General features: G+C 51.0%; 1 protein-coding gene across 1 annotated transcript in view; it reads left to right on the forward strand.

Moving 5' to 3' along the window:
• The first annotated feature begins 6615 nt into the window (after positions 1–6615).
• The window catches only part of LOC147679550 (uncharacterized), a 430526-nt gene continuing 421378 nt past the window's right edge, over positions 6616–15763 (forward strand). The window contains exon 1 of the mRNA XM_086942459.1: positions 6616–6852. The gene's annotated coding sequence lies outside the window, so the exon portion shown is untranslated. The remainder of the gene's footprint in view (positions 6853–15763) is intronic.

Here is a 15763-nt window from a genome sequence, read left to right on the forward strand (position 1 = left end):
CCACCTGCACCCCGTAGAGCGCGATTATACCTACTACTCGGCAGCGCACAAGTCCTACGCGCGCTTAGATCACTTTCTTGCCTCCACCTCCCTGCTTCCCCAGCTTTCCTCTGCAGAGATTGCGCCGCGCTCCCTTTCTGATCACGCGCTCATTTCTGTGATGATGTCTGGGGGGTCCGGCGGGCAGACCCGCTGGGGTTGGCGCCTGCGCGATTCTCTTCTCAACTCTGCCTCCGTGGTGGACCGCTTACAAGACACGATCACGCAATACCTTGCCACCAACGATGTTGACGACATGCCCCTTAGCTCGGTCTGGGAAGCGCTTAAGCTGGTCGTGCGGGGCGACTGTATCGCGATCTCGGCATCCCTGGCGAAGCTGCGCAGGGAAAAGCGCGAGGAACTCGAGCGCGACGTGCGCGGGCTAGAGGCAATACACAAGCGGACCAGGGCGCAGAGGGTCTGGAGGGAACTGGAGACAAAGAGGCGCATGCTGAAACACTTGGACCTCGATAGGGCTAAGTACGCGCTCTTGCGCCTACGCCACAAATTTTATCTTAGCGGCGATAAAGGGGGCAAGATGCTAGCGCATCGTTTGAGGGCCCGGACACAACAGGCAATGGTCTCGGTCATCAGGAACGAGCACGCGGTAGAACAGGCGGCCGACGCGCGCATCGCGGACAGCTTTCAACATTTCTATAGTGCGCTCTATACTTCCGACCCCCCTGACCACGATCGGGTCCAGGCCTACTTGGCGACTTGCAATATTACTCCCTTCTCCCAGAGTTCGGCAACGCCTCTCGACGCGGAGATACGCATCGAAGAGGTTATCTCGGCAATAGCGCGCCTGAAGGTTGCTAAATCACCGGGCCCAGATGGCTTTTCAGCCTCCTTCTATAAGAAGTTCTGTGGTGCCCTGGCCCCCTTCCTGACACAACTCTTTAACTCTTTCAGGGACTCGGGGAACGTGACTCCGTCCATGGCCGAGGCGGTGGTCACTCTCATCCACAAAGCAGGCAAGGATGCCAAGGAGTGCGGCTCATACCGCCCCATTTCACTTCTTAATATAGATATGAAATTGTTCTCTGGCATCCTAGCGGCCCGCCTTAGCCCGTTTATGGACGGCATCATTGAACCTGACCAGGTGGGCTTCGTACCGACGCGACAAGGTGGCGAGAACACCAAGAGGCTCCTTCACCTGATGGACTCAGTACATCGGTCAGGTACGCAGGCGTGCTTCCTTTCCATAGATGCCGAGAAGGCATTCGACCGGGTCGATTGGTCGTATATGTTCGCAGTCCTACGAAAGTTCGGACTGGGAGACGCTTTTGTCAATTGGGTCCGCTGCCTCTATGCTTCCCCCCGGGCCACTGTCCGCGTGAATGGTTGCAGGTCTGCATATTTTCCGATCACGCGCGGGACTCGGCAGGGTTGCCCTCTCTCGCCCCTGTTATTTGCGCTCTACATGGAGCCGTTCGCGCAGCGTCTTCGGGACAATGCGGCCGTGAAAGGATCCGCTTCGGGCGGAGGAGCACAAGGTGAGACTCTACGCTGACGATGTCATCCTGTCCCTCACGCATCCGCGTTCCTCTCTGAGACATCTTTCCCGGGAGCTGGAGGAGTTCGGAACGGTGGCTGGCTTCAAAGTCAACTATTCGAAATCCCAAATCCTGAATCTCTCGGTGCCGGAGGAGGAGGTCCGGGATCTCCGGAAGGACTTCGCGTTTCAGTGGGTCCAGACAGACATCCCGTACCTGGGGATCCAGTTGGCACCCACGATTACCCAAACAGTTGCCCTTAATTACAGGCTCCTCCTGGACCAAACAGCCAAGTCTGTCTCGGACTGGTCTCGGCTGCAGCTGGCCTGGTTTGGCCGCCTAGCTGCGATAAAGATGACGATCCTCCCTCGTATCCTCTATATTTTCCAGATGCTACCCCTGCGCCCCCCCCAGGGGCCTTGAGGAAACTTCAGCGACTGCTGACCACGTTCCTGTGGAACCACAAGCGCCCCGCGTCGCACTCGCCCGAATAATGGCACCTCGAGATGAGGGTGGCCTGAACTTCCCGTGCGTGGAGGCGTATTATCAGGCATCGTGCTTACGCTTCATTCTGGAATGGAACAGGCTCATGTCTAGCAAGCACTGGCTCTTTATGGACCAGACAGTGGCGGGCCGTAACATCTGGCGCGAACTCTGGCTCCCGCGTAAACATCGGGCCTGGGGCCTTTATTCATCGCCGGTAACCTCACCGACGCTAGCGGTGTGGGATCGTCTGGCGTACAGACGCGGCTGGACCACCTTCCCGTCGCCACTGACGCCTATAGTTGACAATCCGGAGTTCCCTCCGGGATGCGCCTCGCCGGTCTTCCAGCGTTGGAGGGAGCTAGGCTGTAAGAGGGTGGGACACCTCTTTCAACCAGAGGGACTGATACCGTTTTCCACTCTCCGCCGGGAATACTTCGAGCTGAACGACGCGGATGCCTTCCATTATTCGCAGGTCGCACATTGGGTAACACTCCCTACTAACATTGCTGACATGTCCCGTCCTATGATGCCCTTGGAACGCTGGGTAGCCTTTAAGAAGGATGATCGCAGACTCATCTCTGAAGTCTATGCTTTTATTATGAAGCGCCAACACACGCAGCGCTCCAAGGCGCAGGTTGGATGGGAGACGGAGTTGGGCCGCCCATTGACGCGTAAGGAATGGAACAAGATACACTATCGCGCACACCACACCGCAGCCAACGTTGCCGGAGCTGAGGCGGCCTTTAAAATAGTTACATACTGGTACCACAGGCCAGCGAGGATCCACGGGTGGGACCCCAAGTGCTCGATCTCTGTTGGAGGGGTTGTGGCGCGACAGGCACTTTGACACATCTGCTTTGGCACTGTCCCAAATTACTGCGTTACTGGAAGGAGGTTCTAGATGACATAGACAATGCTTTTGGTATCACCTTTCCCAGGGCTCCAGAGTATGTAGTGTTGGGCCTACCTCATCCGAAGGCGTTTCCCTTGCGCTCCCCGCGGGGTAGACAGATAGCTCTGGCGCTCCTGGCGGCACGCCTGGTAATCCTTGCACGGTGGCGCTCACCAGACTCCCCTGACCCGAGGGACTGGGTCAGGCGACTTTGGCTGCTGCTGGGCATGGAGCGGCTCTCCCTGTGTGTGGATGGTAAAGGGGATACGTATGCGAAGCTCTGGGCACCCTTTATACACTTGCTATCTCGGGACTTACGAGAGGTCACCTGCCCCAAATTCCTACAGATATTGCAACTCATTCCGTTAGAACCGCCAGGGGCGAACACCTGAGAGTCCTTGGCTCGCCCTTGGAATGTACCAGGGGTCCTGGGAGTGTGGGCTTAGTTGGATACCTGAACCATGCTGATGCGGAGGGGGTGGGTGGGAGGGAGGGAGGGGGGTCCTGGGCGGATGGGTGGTGGGAGGAGTGGGTAGACTTTTGTTACTTTTGGGTTGTTTTTTCCTTCTCTGGTTTTATAAAAAGCAGCATTGAGGCCCTACATGGTTGTACCACCTGGCTGACAGCCCACCTTCGCCGGGTTGCCCTCCGGGTTGTAGACCTCATGGCTGTGTTTTTGCGCTGTTCTTCTACGCTCTGCCGGCCGGTGGATGTAGGCAGCCTAGCTGTGTTCACTGCCACATGTCTGCTGAATAAAAATAGTTTGATTCTAAATTACACTGGCAGGAGTGCAATGATCACAAGGCTAAAAGGGTTTCAAGTTGCCAAAAGACAAATCCCAGTCATGTTTAAACAGCCTGCAAATTGCTTCTCTTGATATTAATATGAGTTATAAAGAAGTATGTATTCATTCATGATATGACTTTTCTGCCTTTATTCCCTTTTATTATCAGTCATATCATTCAGGCAGCCCTAAAACACAATTAAAAGTGCTTTCTATTTATAATTGCTATTCAGAGTATGCACAAATAAGGGCTGAAAATAGAGCTTTAGGTGACTGCTTATTTTTGTACCACCTGGGACATCAAAATAATGAGCTGGCAACCCTAATCATAAAACTGGAAAGTTTGTTGCAAGATCAGCCCAGTATTTATTTCCTCCACCCTCAATCCCTGGTTAATGCCATAATTGCAATAGCAATAGTTTAACATATCTGAAACCCTGCGCTGCCGTCAATAGCATGCTGAGGTACTGCAAGTGTCTGGGAATGCACCCTGCATTCAGACAACTTGCTTCAAATTCTCGCCCTTCACATTCATGCTCACCCTGCACTCACAGCGATCACAATTCCCTCATACTGACCCCCATGCACTCACACCCTGCACTCGGTGATCACTCTGCTCTCACAATGCACTTGCGCGGTTTTCCCTGTACCTCAACCTGCAGGCACACAAGCACACTACCCACCCTGCACTCATGTGACACTTCACTCACCTGTCTCACTCACTGCTCAATCTGCAATCTCACTTAAACAAGCCCATCACTAACCATGCATTCATTAGTCCCACTCTGCACTAACATGCACACCCAAATTCATATGGTCACCTCACTCACCCTGCGGTCACTCCACTTACCCTTCTCTCACACTGTTGCATATCTCACTGTCCACTCACATGAGCACTCCTGCCACCCTCACAGCACAGAGGGTTAATGTGCCTGCTACAAAGAAGGTGTACCATGCAGATCAAAGAACTGAGGGGCATATGTTAAAGGAAGTTGGGGAGTGAGGCGTTAGCAGTCATGGGTTAAGGCATCTCTCCGCCACTTCAGAAACGGAAGGCTGCACCATATTTACAACAATATGGTACAGCCTTGCGTTTCCCCTGCGCTGGCGCTACACTTATCATTGTAGCGCCAACACAGTCACCATTGCACCATAGTGCAAGGGAGTCTGGGTGCAGGGAAAAGATTGTTCATGTACAGGAGGGGGACCTTCCTGTACACAAGGAGGGGGACCTTCCTGTACATAAACAATCGTTAATTGCCATTTGTCTCACTTCCATGTGTGCTGCTTAATGCAGCACACACAGAAAGCACAAAAAATTTTTTTTAAAGATTACAAATACAAGGCATTTTGCTTTTTCCATGTGTGCTGCACAAGGCAGCATACATGGATGAAGCAAAAATGAGGAGAAATAATGCATTTCTCCTAGTTTCGCCAGCTTAAGACCAGGTTTTCCCTGTTCTTAATTTTAACGCTGCCTCACTTTTACGCTGCCCTTGTAATTAGGGCGCAACATCAAAATAAGTGCCTGTTGCAGTGGAACGCCCACTGCAACACCCACTTCCCACCCTTTCACGCTAAGCATAGCATGAAAGGGGGCCTTATTTACAAGGCAGCGTTAAGCCAAGTTAAGTGGCTTAACTCTGCCTTGTAAATACGGCAATGCCCCTATCGCCACCACAACGTCGTAAAAAGTGACAGTGTGGTGTCTATAGGGGCTTGTACATATGCCCCCGAGTATGATGAAACTTTGAGTAGCACTATAAAAAAATTATATGTTTGCTAGAAAGGTGCTATAGAGAGATGAGGTGCATTGTTGGTGAGTGGTAGTGAGGAAAGTCATGGAGGAGGAAACACTCATTGTTTTGAACTTTATTTGCCGGATATGGCCCCGGATATGCGGGTGGCGGTCTATTATGTAGTGTACCAGATTCCAGAAATTTCTGTCAGGTGGTGGGGGGCCCCGACATTTAAAAAAATTCAGCTGTGGGGGGCTCAACCTTCAAAAGTTTGAAGACCTCTGCTATAAGGTCCCAAATGCGATACCTATTGGCAATGCCAATGCTTGTTTATTTTGAGAGGTACCTGGACTTCTATGTTTCCATTTCAAGCACTGGGTCCATATCACTATCTATCTAGGGCACTATTGGAAAATCCAATTTCTTTTCAAGTATAAAGCACCACCACTCTTCATAGTTAACATAAAAAAAGATTTTCCTAATAAAAATCCCAGCCTAAACCATGTGCCAATGCATCTTTTTTTCCTCCCGGTGGGAATCGATTCAGCCATTGGTTCGATAGGTGTTCTCTGTATATTGATTTAACTGTGATATCTTCCTAGCCAGCTGATGATTCATTGCCCTCTGCACTCTGTAGGAGAACAAATCAGTTCATCGGAAGGTCGAAGGTCCACCAGCGACTCCATAAAATCAGGGAGGCAAACTTGCTGGATCTGGAAGACAGGAAAGTAATAAATACAATTTATTGCTTGCCTAATGTCACCCTGTCTGTTTTTATCTCTGAATCGATCCTGGCTGGTCGCGAGCAAGGGGTTGATCCCCTCTGCTTTTCCGGTTTGCATTCTCTCATCTGTAGTGTTGTTCCAATTTATTTAAAAATAAGACTACATGTCCCTGGAGGTAAAAATAAAGAACCAGGACGGCTATACCCACATACCGCATACCAGGGCAAGTAAACAACAGCGTCTTGTTTGCTGGACTGTCTGTTCAATGAGCATATTTTTGACATTACAACAAACCTATTCGATGATTGTTGTTTTAAACCAAAACAGCAGTCGTTCCAGTCCGCGTTTTTTTAATTCTTTGTTTTTAGGAGCATGTATTTTGCTTATTGGATTATTCCGCCGGACTTCAAGTACCAGGATGCAAAGTAGGAAGACGGGACTGGCTGAGCTGCTCACAGCTGACCGAGGACAGCCAGGGATCCCTTCCGTCCCTCAGAGGCGACTCGCAATCTGCACGTGAACTCACCTTTGGCCCAGGCCCCGCCCCTGACAAACCTCCGGCCTCGCTCTGGCTCCTCCCCCTGCAGGTGCACACTGTTTGCTGGGTCCAGAAGGCAGAATGTTCCCACAAGAATGAAGGTGGGAAGGAGTTGATGCTGCTTGTGACGGAGGCGGCGGCTGGACAGACGGGGTAAGCGACCAGAAACTTGAAATGTTTATCCTCACTCCACGCCAACGAGGAAATTGTCGTTGGAGCGGGTGGGTGTTCTGTGGTGCAATGTTTTGGTTCCGTCTAACTTGAGCTCGCGCTGCGTGGGCAGTTGAGTTTGTCGGAGTTCTGTCCGTCATTTTGTTTTGCTGGGGCAGCCTGTGGCTTTCCTGGCACTGACTGAAATGCAAATTAGGGAGCTGGCCGGCAGCCTGCCTGTCATGGTTTCCATAGAGAACTGGTCAATGAAAACGGGCTTCCTTTCTTAGGCACTCTTTTGTGTGGAATTCTTTGTTAGCGCCATTTGTTTGAGGCACGCTATCAATTAGCATTTACATGCTCTTCCATAAAATGTACTTTCACCCTCGTTTGGGAAGCGTGTGCCCCCTTATGTCTGTTTTGTGCCCCAACTCCTCGGTCATAACAACTTTTTAGCTTGCATTGTTTAACCTATTTAATTGGAAGATACTTCTGATTTCGTTTTACGTGTATTGGGTACGTTGTAGAAATAAATTATTGTACTTTTGATTTATATTTTGGAATTCTGATTTAGATGTCCCTAACTGTACACTGTGCGAAATGAAAATTGGGAGGCGAAGAAAATGGGTCGTGTGTGTGTGTTTTTTTTTTTTTTTTTTGCTGGTTCTCTCTGTGCCGCTCCTGATCTGCTCTCTAATTTCAGGCTGTCTCTTTGAAGTGATTATGCAGTGATCCCTAAGGGGGGCGGGTGTAAGAAAATCTACAGTCACAGGCTAGCAGCCCTTCCGTGTGTGTCAGGCGTGCCAGGACAAAGACACCCTGGCTGCCAATAGCAGACCCTGGCGCTTTGCGTTACTTCCTGTAGCGCACATTTGACCGCTCATTGGCCACTTTTGATATAAGGGCTCGCTTCATTGTTTTCAGGTGTGGGTATTTTACTTTTGCTGGTTTGTTTATTGGCCGACTTTAGTCGGCTCATGATTTTTGACCCTTTATGATGAAGTGGCGCACCTGCCATAGGTATGAGCGGGCTTTCTAGATACATTTTTGATATAGCGCTTTACACCATATTTCTGATGTTTCTATAAATACGATACTAGTATTAACCTATGCAGGGCTTTAGGTGGGATGAAAAAACTGTGGGGTGTCCCTCAAATGGGCGTGGCCAATGTTGAGGGCATGACTTAACAAGCATTGGAAATGCAATAGGTCTCGCATTAGAAAAGTTGGAGTTATTGGTATTGTAAATGACATATGTTATTTATTTGTTGGTTTTTAAAATTGCTAAATTGATGGCTTTGTCATTTACAATGCCAATAGTTATAACTTTTGCGAATGTGACACCTATAGCATTTGGAATGCAACATATTTTGTATTTACGTGACTTAGATGGCAGCTCTTGTCGTTAGGCCACATCTCTAGAGAGCAGGAGAGTGCAGCAGGGGAGAGAAGCACAGCAATGCAATAGGTCTTGCATTAGGAAAGTTTGAGCTATTGGTATTGTAAAGGACACATTTTTTATTTATGTGCTTGTTTTGAAAATAGCGAATTAATAGCTTTGTTATTTACAATGCCAATAGTTTTATCTTTTGCAAATGTGACACCTATTGTAACGCAATATGTGTTGTGAGTGAGGGTGAGGGGTTGAGGGTGAGGGGTTGAGGGTGAGGTGTTGAGGGTGAGGTGTTGAGGGTGAGGTGTTGAGGCTGAGTGAGGGTGAGGGGTTAAGGGTGAGGGGTCGAGGGTGAGGGGTTGAGGGTGAGGGGGGGTTGAGGGTGAGTGAGGGTGAGGGGTTGAGGGTGAGTGAGGGTGAGGTGTTGAGGGTGAGTGAGGGTGAGGGTGGGTGAGGGGTTGTGAGTGGGGGTGGGTGAGGTGAGGTGTTGAGGGTGGGTGAGGGTGAGGCTGAGGGGTTGAGGTTGAGTGAGGGTGAGTGAGAGTGAGGGTGAGTGAGGGGTTGAGGGTGAGTGAGGGTGAGGTGTTGAGGGTGAGAGAGGGTGAGGGTGAGTGAGGGTGAGGGGTTGAGAGTGAGGGTGAGTGAGGGTGAGGTGTTGAGGGTGAGGCTGAGGGGTTGAGGGTGAGGTGTTGAGGGTGAGGTGTTGAGGGTGAGGTGTTGAGGGTGAGGTGTTGAGGGTGAGGTGTTGAGGGTGAGGTGTTGAGGGTGAGGTGTTGAGGGTGAGGGTGAGTGAGGGTGAGGGGTTGAGGGTGAGTGAGGGTGAGGGGTTGAGGGTGAGTGAGGGTGAGGGGTTGAGGGTGAGTGAGGGTGAGGGGTTGAGGGAGGGTGAGTGAGTGAGGGTGAGTGAGTGAGGGTGAGGGATTGAGGGTGAGGGATTGAGGGTGAGGGGTTGAGGGTGAGTGAGGGTGAGGGTGAGTGAGGGTGAGGTGTTGAGGGTGAGGGAGGGTGAGGGGTTGAGGGTGAGTGAGGATGAGGGTGAGTGAGGATGAGGGGTTGAGGGTGAGTGAGGGTGAGGGTGAGTGAGGGTGAGGGTGAATGTGAGTGAGGGTGAGTGAGGGTGAGGATGAGGGGTTGAGGGTGAGTGAGGGTGAGGTGTTGAGGGTGAGGGAGGGTGAGGGGTTGAGGATGAGGGGTTGAGGGAGGGTGAGGGTGAGTGAGGGTGAATGTGAGTGAGGGTGAGGGGTTGAGAGTGAGGGTGAGTGAGGGTGAGGTGTTGAGGGTGAGTGAGGGTGAGGCTGAGGGGTTGAGGGTGAGGTGTTGAGGGTGAGGTGTTGAGGGTGAGGTGTTGAGGGTGAGGTGTTGAGGGTGAGGGGTTGAGGGTGAGTGAGGGTGAGGGGTTGAGGGTGAGGGGTTGAGGGTGAGTGAGGGTGAGGGGTTGAGGGAGGGTGAGTGAGTGAGGGTGAGGGATTGAGGGTGAGGGATTGAGGGTGAGGGGTTGAGGGTGAGGGGTTGAGGGTGAGGGGTTGAGGGTGAGGGAGGGTGAGGTGTTGAGGGTGAGGGAGGGTGAGGGGTTGAGGGTGAGTGAGGATGAGGGTGAGTGAGGATGAGGGGTTGAGGATGAGTGAGAGTGAGGATGAGTGAGAGTGAGGGTGAGTGAGGGGTTGAGGGTGAGTGAGGGTGAGGGGTTGAGGGTGAGTGAGGGTGAGGGTGAGTGAGGGTGAGTGGTTGAGGGTGAGTGAGGGTGAGGGTGAGTGAGGGTGAGGGTGAGTGAGGGTGAGGGTGAGTGAGGGTGAGTGAGGGTGAGTGCGGGTGAGTGAGGGTGAGGGTGAGGGTGAGGGTGAGGGTGAGGGGTTGAGGGTGAGTGAGGGTGAGTGAGGGTGAGGGTGAGTGAGGGTGAGTGAGGGTATGTATGTATGTATGTATGTATGTTGAGTTTGAGGGTGAGTGAGGGTGAGGTGTTGAGGGTGAGTGAGGGTGAGGGTGGGTGAGTGAGGGTGAGTGAGGGTGAGGGGTTGAGGGTGAGTGAGGGTGAGGGGTTGAGGGTGAGGGGTTGAGGGTGAGTGAGGGTGGGTGAGGGTGGGTGAGGGTGAGTGAGGGTGAGGTGTTGAGGGTGAGTGAGGGTGAGGTGTTGAGGGTGAGTGAGGGTGGGTGAGTGAGGGTGAGGGGTTGAGGGTGAGTGAGGGTGAGGGGTTGAGGGTGAGGGGCTGAGGGTGAGTGAGGGTGAGGGGTTGAGGGTGAGTGAGGGTGAGGGGTTGAGGGTGAGTGAGGGTGAGGGTGAGGGGTTGAGGGTGAGTGAGGGTGAGAGGTTGAGGGTGAGGGGTTGAGGGTGATAGAGGATGAGTGAGAGTGAGTGTGAGTGAGGGGTTGAGGGTGAGGGGTTGAGGGTGAGTGAGGGTGAGGGGTTGAGGGTGAGGTGTTGAGGGTGGGTGAGCGTGAGGGTGAGCGTGGTGTTGAGGGTGAGGAGTTGAGGGTGAGGAGTTGAGGGTGAGGGGTTGAGGGTGGGTGAGGGTGGGTGAGGGTGAGTGAGGGTGAGTGAGGGTGAGGGGTTGAGGGTGAGGGGTTGAGGGTGAGTGAGGGTGAGGGTGAGTGAGGGTGAGGGGTTGAGGGTGAGGGGCTGAGGGTGAGTGAGGGTGAGGGGTTGAGGGTGAGTGAGGGTGAGAGGTTGAGGGTGAGTGAGGGTGAGGGGTTGAGGGTGATAGAGGATGAGTGAGAGTGAGGGTGAGTGAGGGGTTGAGGGTGAGGGGTTGAGGGTGAGTGAGGGTGAGGGTGGGTGAGCGTGAGGGTGAGTGAGGTGTTGAGGGTGAGGGGTTGAGGGTGAGTGAGGGTGAGGGGTTGAGGGTGAGTGAGGGTGAGGTGTTGAGGGTGAGTGAGGGTGAGGGTGGGTGAGCGTGAGGGAGGGGTTGAGGGTGAGTGAGGGTGAGGTGTTGAGGGTGAGTGAGGGTGGGTGAGCGTGAGGGAGGGGTTGAGGGTGAGTGAGGGTGAGGTGAGTGAGGGTGAGTGAGGGTGAGGTGTTGAGGGTGAGTGAGGGTGGGTGAGTGAGGGTGAGTGAGGGTGAGGGGTTGAGGGTGGGTGAGGGTGAGTGAGGGTGAGGGGTTGAGGGTGAGGGGCTGAGGGTGAGGGGTTGAGGGTGAGTGAGGGTGAGGGGTTGAGGGTGAGTGAGGGTGAGAGGTTGAGGGTGAGGGGTTGAGGGTGATAGAGGATGAGTGAGAGTGAGGGTGAGTGAGGGGTTGAGGGTGAGGGTTTGAGGGTGAGTGAGGGTGAGGGGTTGAGGGTGAGTGAGGGTGAGGTGTTGAGGGTGAGGGTGGGTGAGCGTGAGGGTGAGCGTGGGGGTGAGTGAGGTGTTGAGGGTGAGGAGTTGAGGGTGAGGGGTTGAGGGTGAGGGGTTGAGGGTGAGTGAGGGTGAGGGTGAGGGGTTGAGGGTGAGTGAGGGTGAGGGGTTGAGGGTGAGTGAGGGTGAGGTGTTGAGGGTGAGTGAGGGTGAGGGTGGGTGAGCGTGAGGGAGGGGTTGAGGGTGAGGTGTTGAGGGTGAGGGTGTGGGTGAGGGGTTGAGGGTGAGTGAGGGTGAGGGGTTGAGGGTGAGTGAGGGTGTGACCATATCCATTCCAGACACTGATAATTAATTGGCGACAAAAGTTATTATTTGACGTGGCATATCTTAATTGCTAGGTTTTTTAATTACTAGTTGATGTTTAATTTTTGTAATCATTTTTTTTAAGTATGCACCTCTTAAAAAATAAATAAAAATATTGCTTGTTATGTATTTCCATTTGTAGACCTAGAATAGTTATGGTGCATTGTATGTAGCTTTAAAAAATAAAAATGTAGACTGCTCAATGTATTTCCGTGAATGGTTGCCTCTTTCTGTCAAATAATATCCCTTGTTCAACTTACTATAGTGGCGCGGCATACTATGAAGCAGAGGAGGACTGACTGTCAGAGCCTTGCTCTTTCCTCTCTTGCCAACAGGGCTACTCCAGAATAAGACCACGAAAACCATAATTTGTGAAACATGGCCATTTGACTCGCAGCCCGGTCAGTGGAGGGGTTCCGCTTTCTGATCCGTAGAGGCTGATGCACAGTCACTTTCTTGAAGAGGAAATGGGGAATAAAAACTTTACTTTTGCAGTGATGTCGATGAACCTGGCTTGATGTCACACTGCTGCATTGTGCTGATTTTCTAAGTAAAAACATGCATAGTGAGGAGCACTAATACGGGTTTGAGATGGTGGAAGAGCTGCTTATCTCTTATGGAGATAGATTATCTGGGGGGAGGAAGGGCTCCTAATGGGAAGTGTAGACGGGGAGAAATTGAGAAAAAAAAGCTGAGCAGGGAGGGTGTTATTGCGGCTATCTGTTTGCCCGAGGGGAGGAGAAATGCAGGCCTGAGGCAGAGCACACGCTGAGAAGCTTGTGGGAGGGGGGCTGGGCTGCCTTTGATCTGGTAATGCGAGGCAGGCAGGCAGGGGGCTGGTGGCATTGTGCACGCGCTTTTTAGGGCTTGCGCTTGCGCAATGACCTAAAAAGCACATGCACTTGAAGAAATCGCCAGTGGAATCGCCAGTGGTGGATCAACACTGGATAAGCCGTAATAGAGCTTCGCCAGCGATGCGCAGAAGTGCATCAGCAGGCGAGCCCTAAAAACACGCATGCTACAAATCTGTGCTTAGCATGGTGTGCCACCGACTTGCATTTGGCTATTTCGGTCATTGCATCCCGATATGATACAAGTAAGATAATCATACCTACAAGAAGTCAGGACTATTGGCTTTGTCAATGGTTGTTAGTTGCATAAGCTAAATCAGCAGAAATTATGGCTTGTATATAATATTGAAAAAGCGTCCACTTAAAGCCCTGGTAACACCATGACAATGTTGCTGCTCCTGAGTTTAAAGAAGAGATGGGAAATTCAGAGAGAAAATGACTTTTTTTCTTTCTTTCTTTTTTTTTTTTGTTAAAGGATTTCCCTTCCCCTATAGCTCATCTGTCATAACGTCATGCCGTAACTTCTCCACTAGTGAGAAGTGAGCAGCGCACATTGATGTGCCTGCTGTCGGTGCAGTCCAGAAAGAAATGGACCGCCTGTGCCAGGGCACAAAACAGAGCTAGATAGAGACCCATTTCGAGGCTTCCTTGCTCAGCACCGGTGAGACTTGGCTCACTTAAAGCCCTAACCCTTTGTCTAGTGTTCAGTTTCCCTACCTGGGACGGGTGGACGTATGAGGCTGTCTTGCCAGTATTCATACTCGTGCCTCTCCGAATACCTCATGTGTCAGTGAAGAGTGTTCAGCCACAGAACCACCTCCCTGCTTCATACTCCTGTCAAGTGTCCAGCAAATATGGGGAGTCAGCGGGTCAAACTAACACACATTTTGGCTCTCACCCACTTAAGCCTTCATGTCCGTAGGACTGCTGGAGGGGCAAATATATTCCCATCACGGCTCGATGGTGTGAGGAAAATTTGTTTTTCCAGACTACTTACTGTAGGTAGGGGCATGCACTAAGTGGAACGTCATATCAGAATCACTATGGTTGGCAACATCGCCCGTTTCTCACACAGATGAACTGGAAGTAACACGTCCTACGGACATGCGCTAGGTGTTCGTGCTTGTGCAAATCATACTTTCCTCATAGCCGAGACTCTGCCCGAGTGGCCAAGCACTAGCTCGAGACAGTACAGGACCATACTTGATCGTGTCTAGCAGAGTTGGATATGAAATGGAGCAACACACAGACATTGATGAAAAACAATCTTACAGTAGACAATAAATTTAGCAAATAGCCAATTCGAGTCGCGGATAACGGAGGCTTCAGATGAGACGGCACCTAGGAGCACTAGGATCTCCAAGAGACACCAAGCATTGGCACCATGGTTTAATGAGGCACCGATGAGAGCCAAAAAAAAGTGTAAGCAGCTCGAAAGTGCATGGCATAAAGACTATTGCAGTAAGGCCGAAGAGAACTATAAAAGGGATAAAAAAAATCATGCATTAATTAAGAAAATAAGATGTGACTTTTGCACGGAAATGATTGAAAGGGCCAGTATTACCTCCAAAGAAATGTTCTCCATACTGAAGTCCCTCAAAGCACGCGAAAATATAAATAATGAGGCAGTCGCTTCTGTGGAGAGCTGCAATAAAGTAGCAGAATTCTTTGCAAACAAAGTGACAACAATATGACCCTTTCCAAGTGGAAGCGCGGAAAGGGTTAAGTACAACATGCAGACGTCATATCACACTTGCAGGTGAGACCATTGACTGATTTAAGATTCAGGATGTAGAAGAACTTAGCCACAGCAAAAGGGATTAAATCAGGCTCCCCACTAGACCCTGCCCGCCCGTAGATACTAATGCAGGAAGCAAACCTCATTATGCCATACATCTCTGAACTCATCACATGTTCCTTTCAGATAGGAGAGGTTCCCATTAAATGAAAACAAGCCTATAGTTCAGCTACTCAAAAAGAAACCATCTATATATCAAACAGTTTTGGAGAATCTACGCCCCATTTCACTGTTACCATTTACGGCTAAGATCGCTGAAAAAATAACGAATAAACAACTAGTAGATCATATTAACAAGAATGACATATTGCATCCCTCCCAATCAGGTTTCAGAGCTGCACACTCTACGGAGTCACCACTACTTCTGGCAACAGAAACCATGAGAAAGTATGCTGACGGGCAGACGGTTGCACTGATCCTATTGGACCTCAGTGCGGCGTTTGACACAGTTTCCCATAAGCTGCTCCCCCAGAGGTTAGAGGCATGTGGTGTTAGGGGAAATGCACTGCGCTGAAGGACATCCTTCCTATCCGCACGGAGCTTCCAAGTCGCACAACCGTCTTACATTTCTAAGAGCATCCCACTCCCCAGGGTGTCCCACAGGGATCGATGCTGAGCCGAACTCTATTTAATTTATACTTGTGACCACTGGCTGAGCAGGTGGAAGAGCATAAGGTGTCCATTGTGTCATACGCTGACGACACGTAGCTAATTGTGATGCTGTCTCAAGACAGGGAACAGGCAGCCATCCAATTCTGCAAGTGTCTGGAAGAGGTGGCAGCATGGATGTCTAACCACTGCCTTAAACTCAATGGGAATAAGACTGAGGTGATGATTGTGGGCAAGGCCCCAACCATTTGGTCGTCAGCCTGGTGGCATGAGACACTAGGTCAATTACCTACACTGAAACCAGAAGTAAATAATCTCAGAGTATGGTTTGACTCCGAACTGGCATTTGACAGCCAGATTCGGAAAGTAGCGGGCAAATGCTATGGGACCATGAAAATCCTGAGAGAGATTCTTGATCTCCTGCCACCTAAGGCTAGGAAAACCATAGTACATGCAGTGGTAACCTCCCAATTGGACTACAGCGATGTGCTATACGTAGGTGCCACAAAAAAAGAGCTATCCAAACTACAGATGGTGCAAAATGGGGCGGCTCGCTTGGTACTAAGACTCCAGAGAAGAGCCTCCGCAAAGAAAGGCCTGGCAGAATTGCACTGGCTACCAGTGGATAAGAG

This window comes from Lissotriton vulgaris, chromosome 11 (genome assembly GCF_964263255.1).
Source record: "Lissotriton vulgaris chromosome 11, aLisVul1.2, whole genome shotgun sequence".
NCBI lineage: Eukaryota > Metazoa > Chordata > Amphibia > Caudata > Salamandridae > Lissotriton > Lissotriton vulgaris.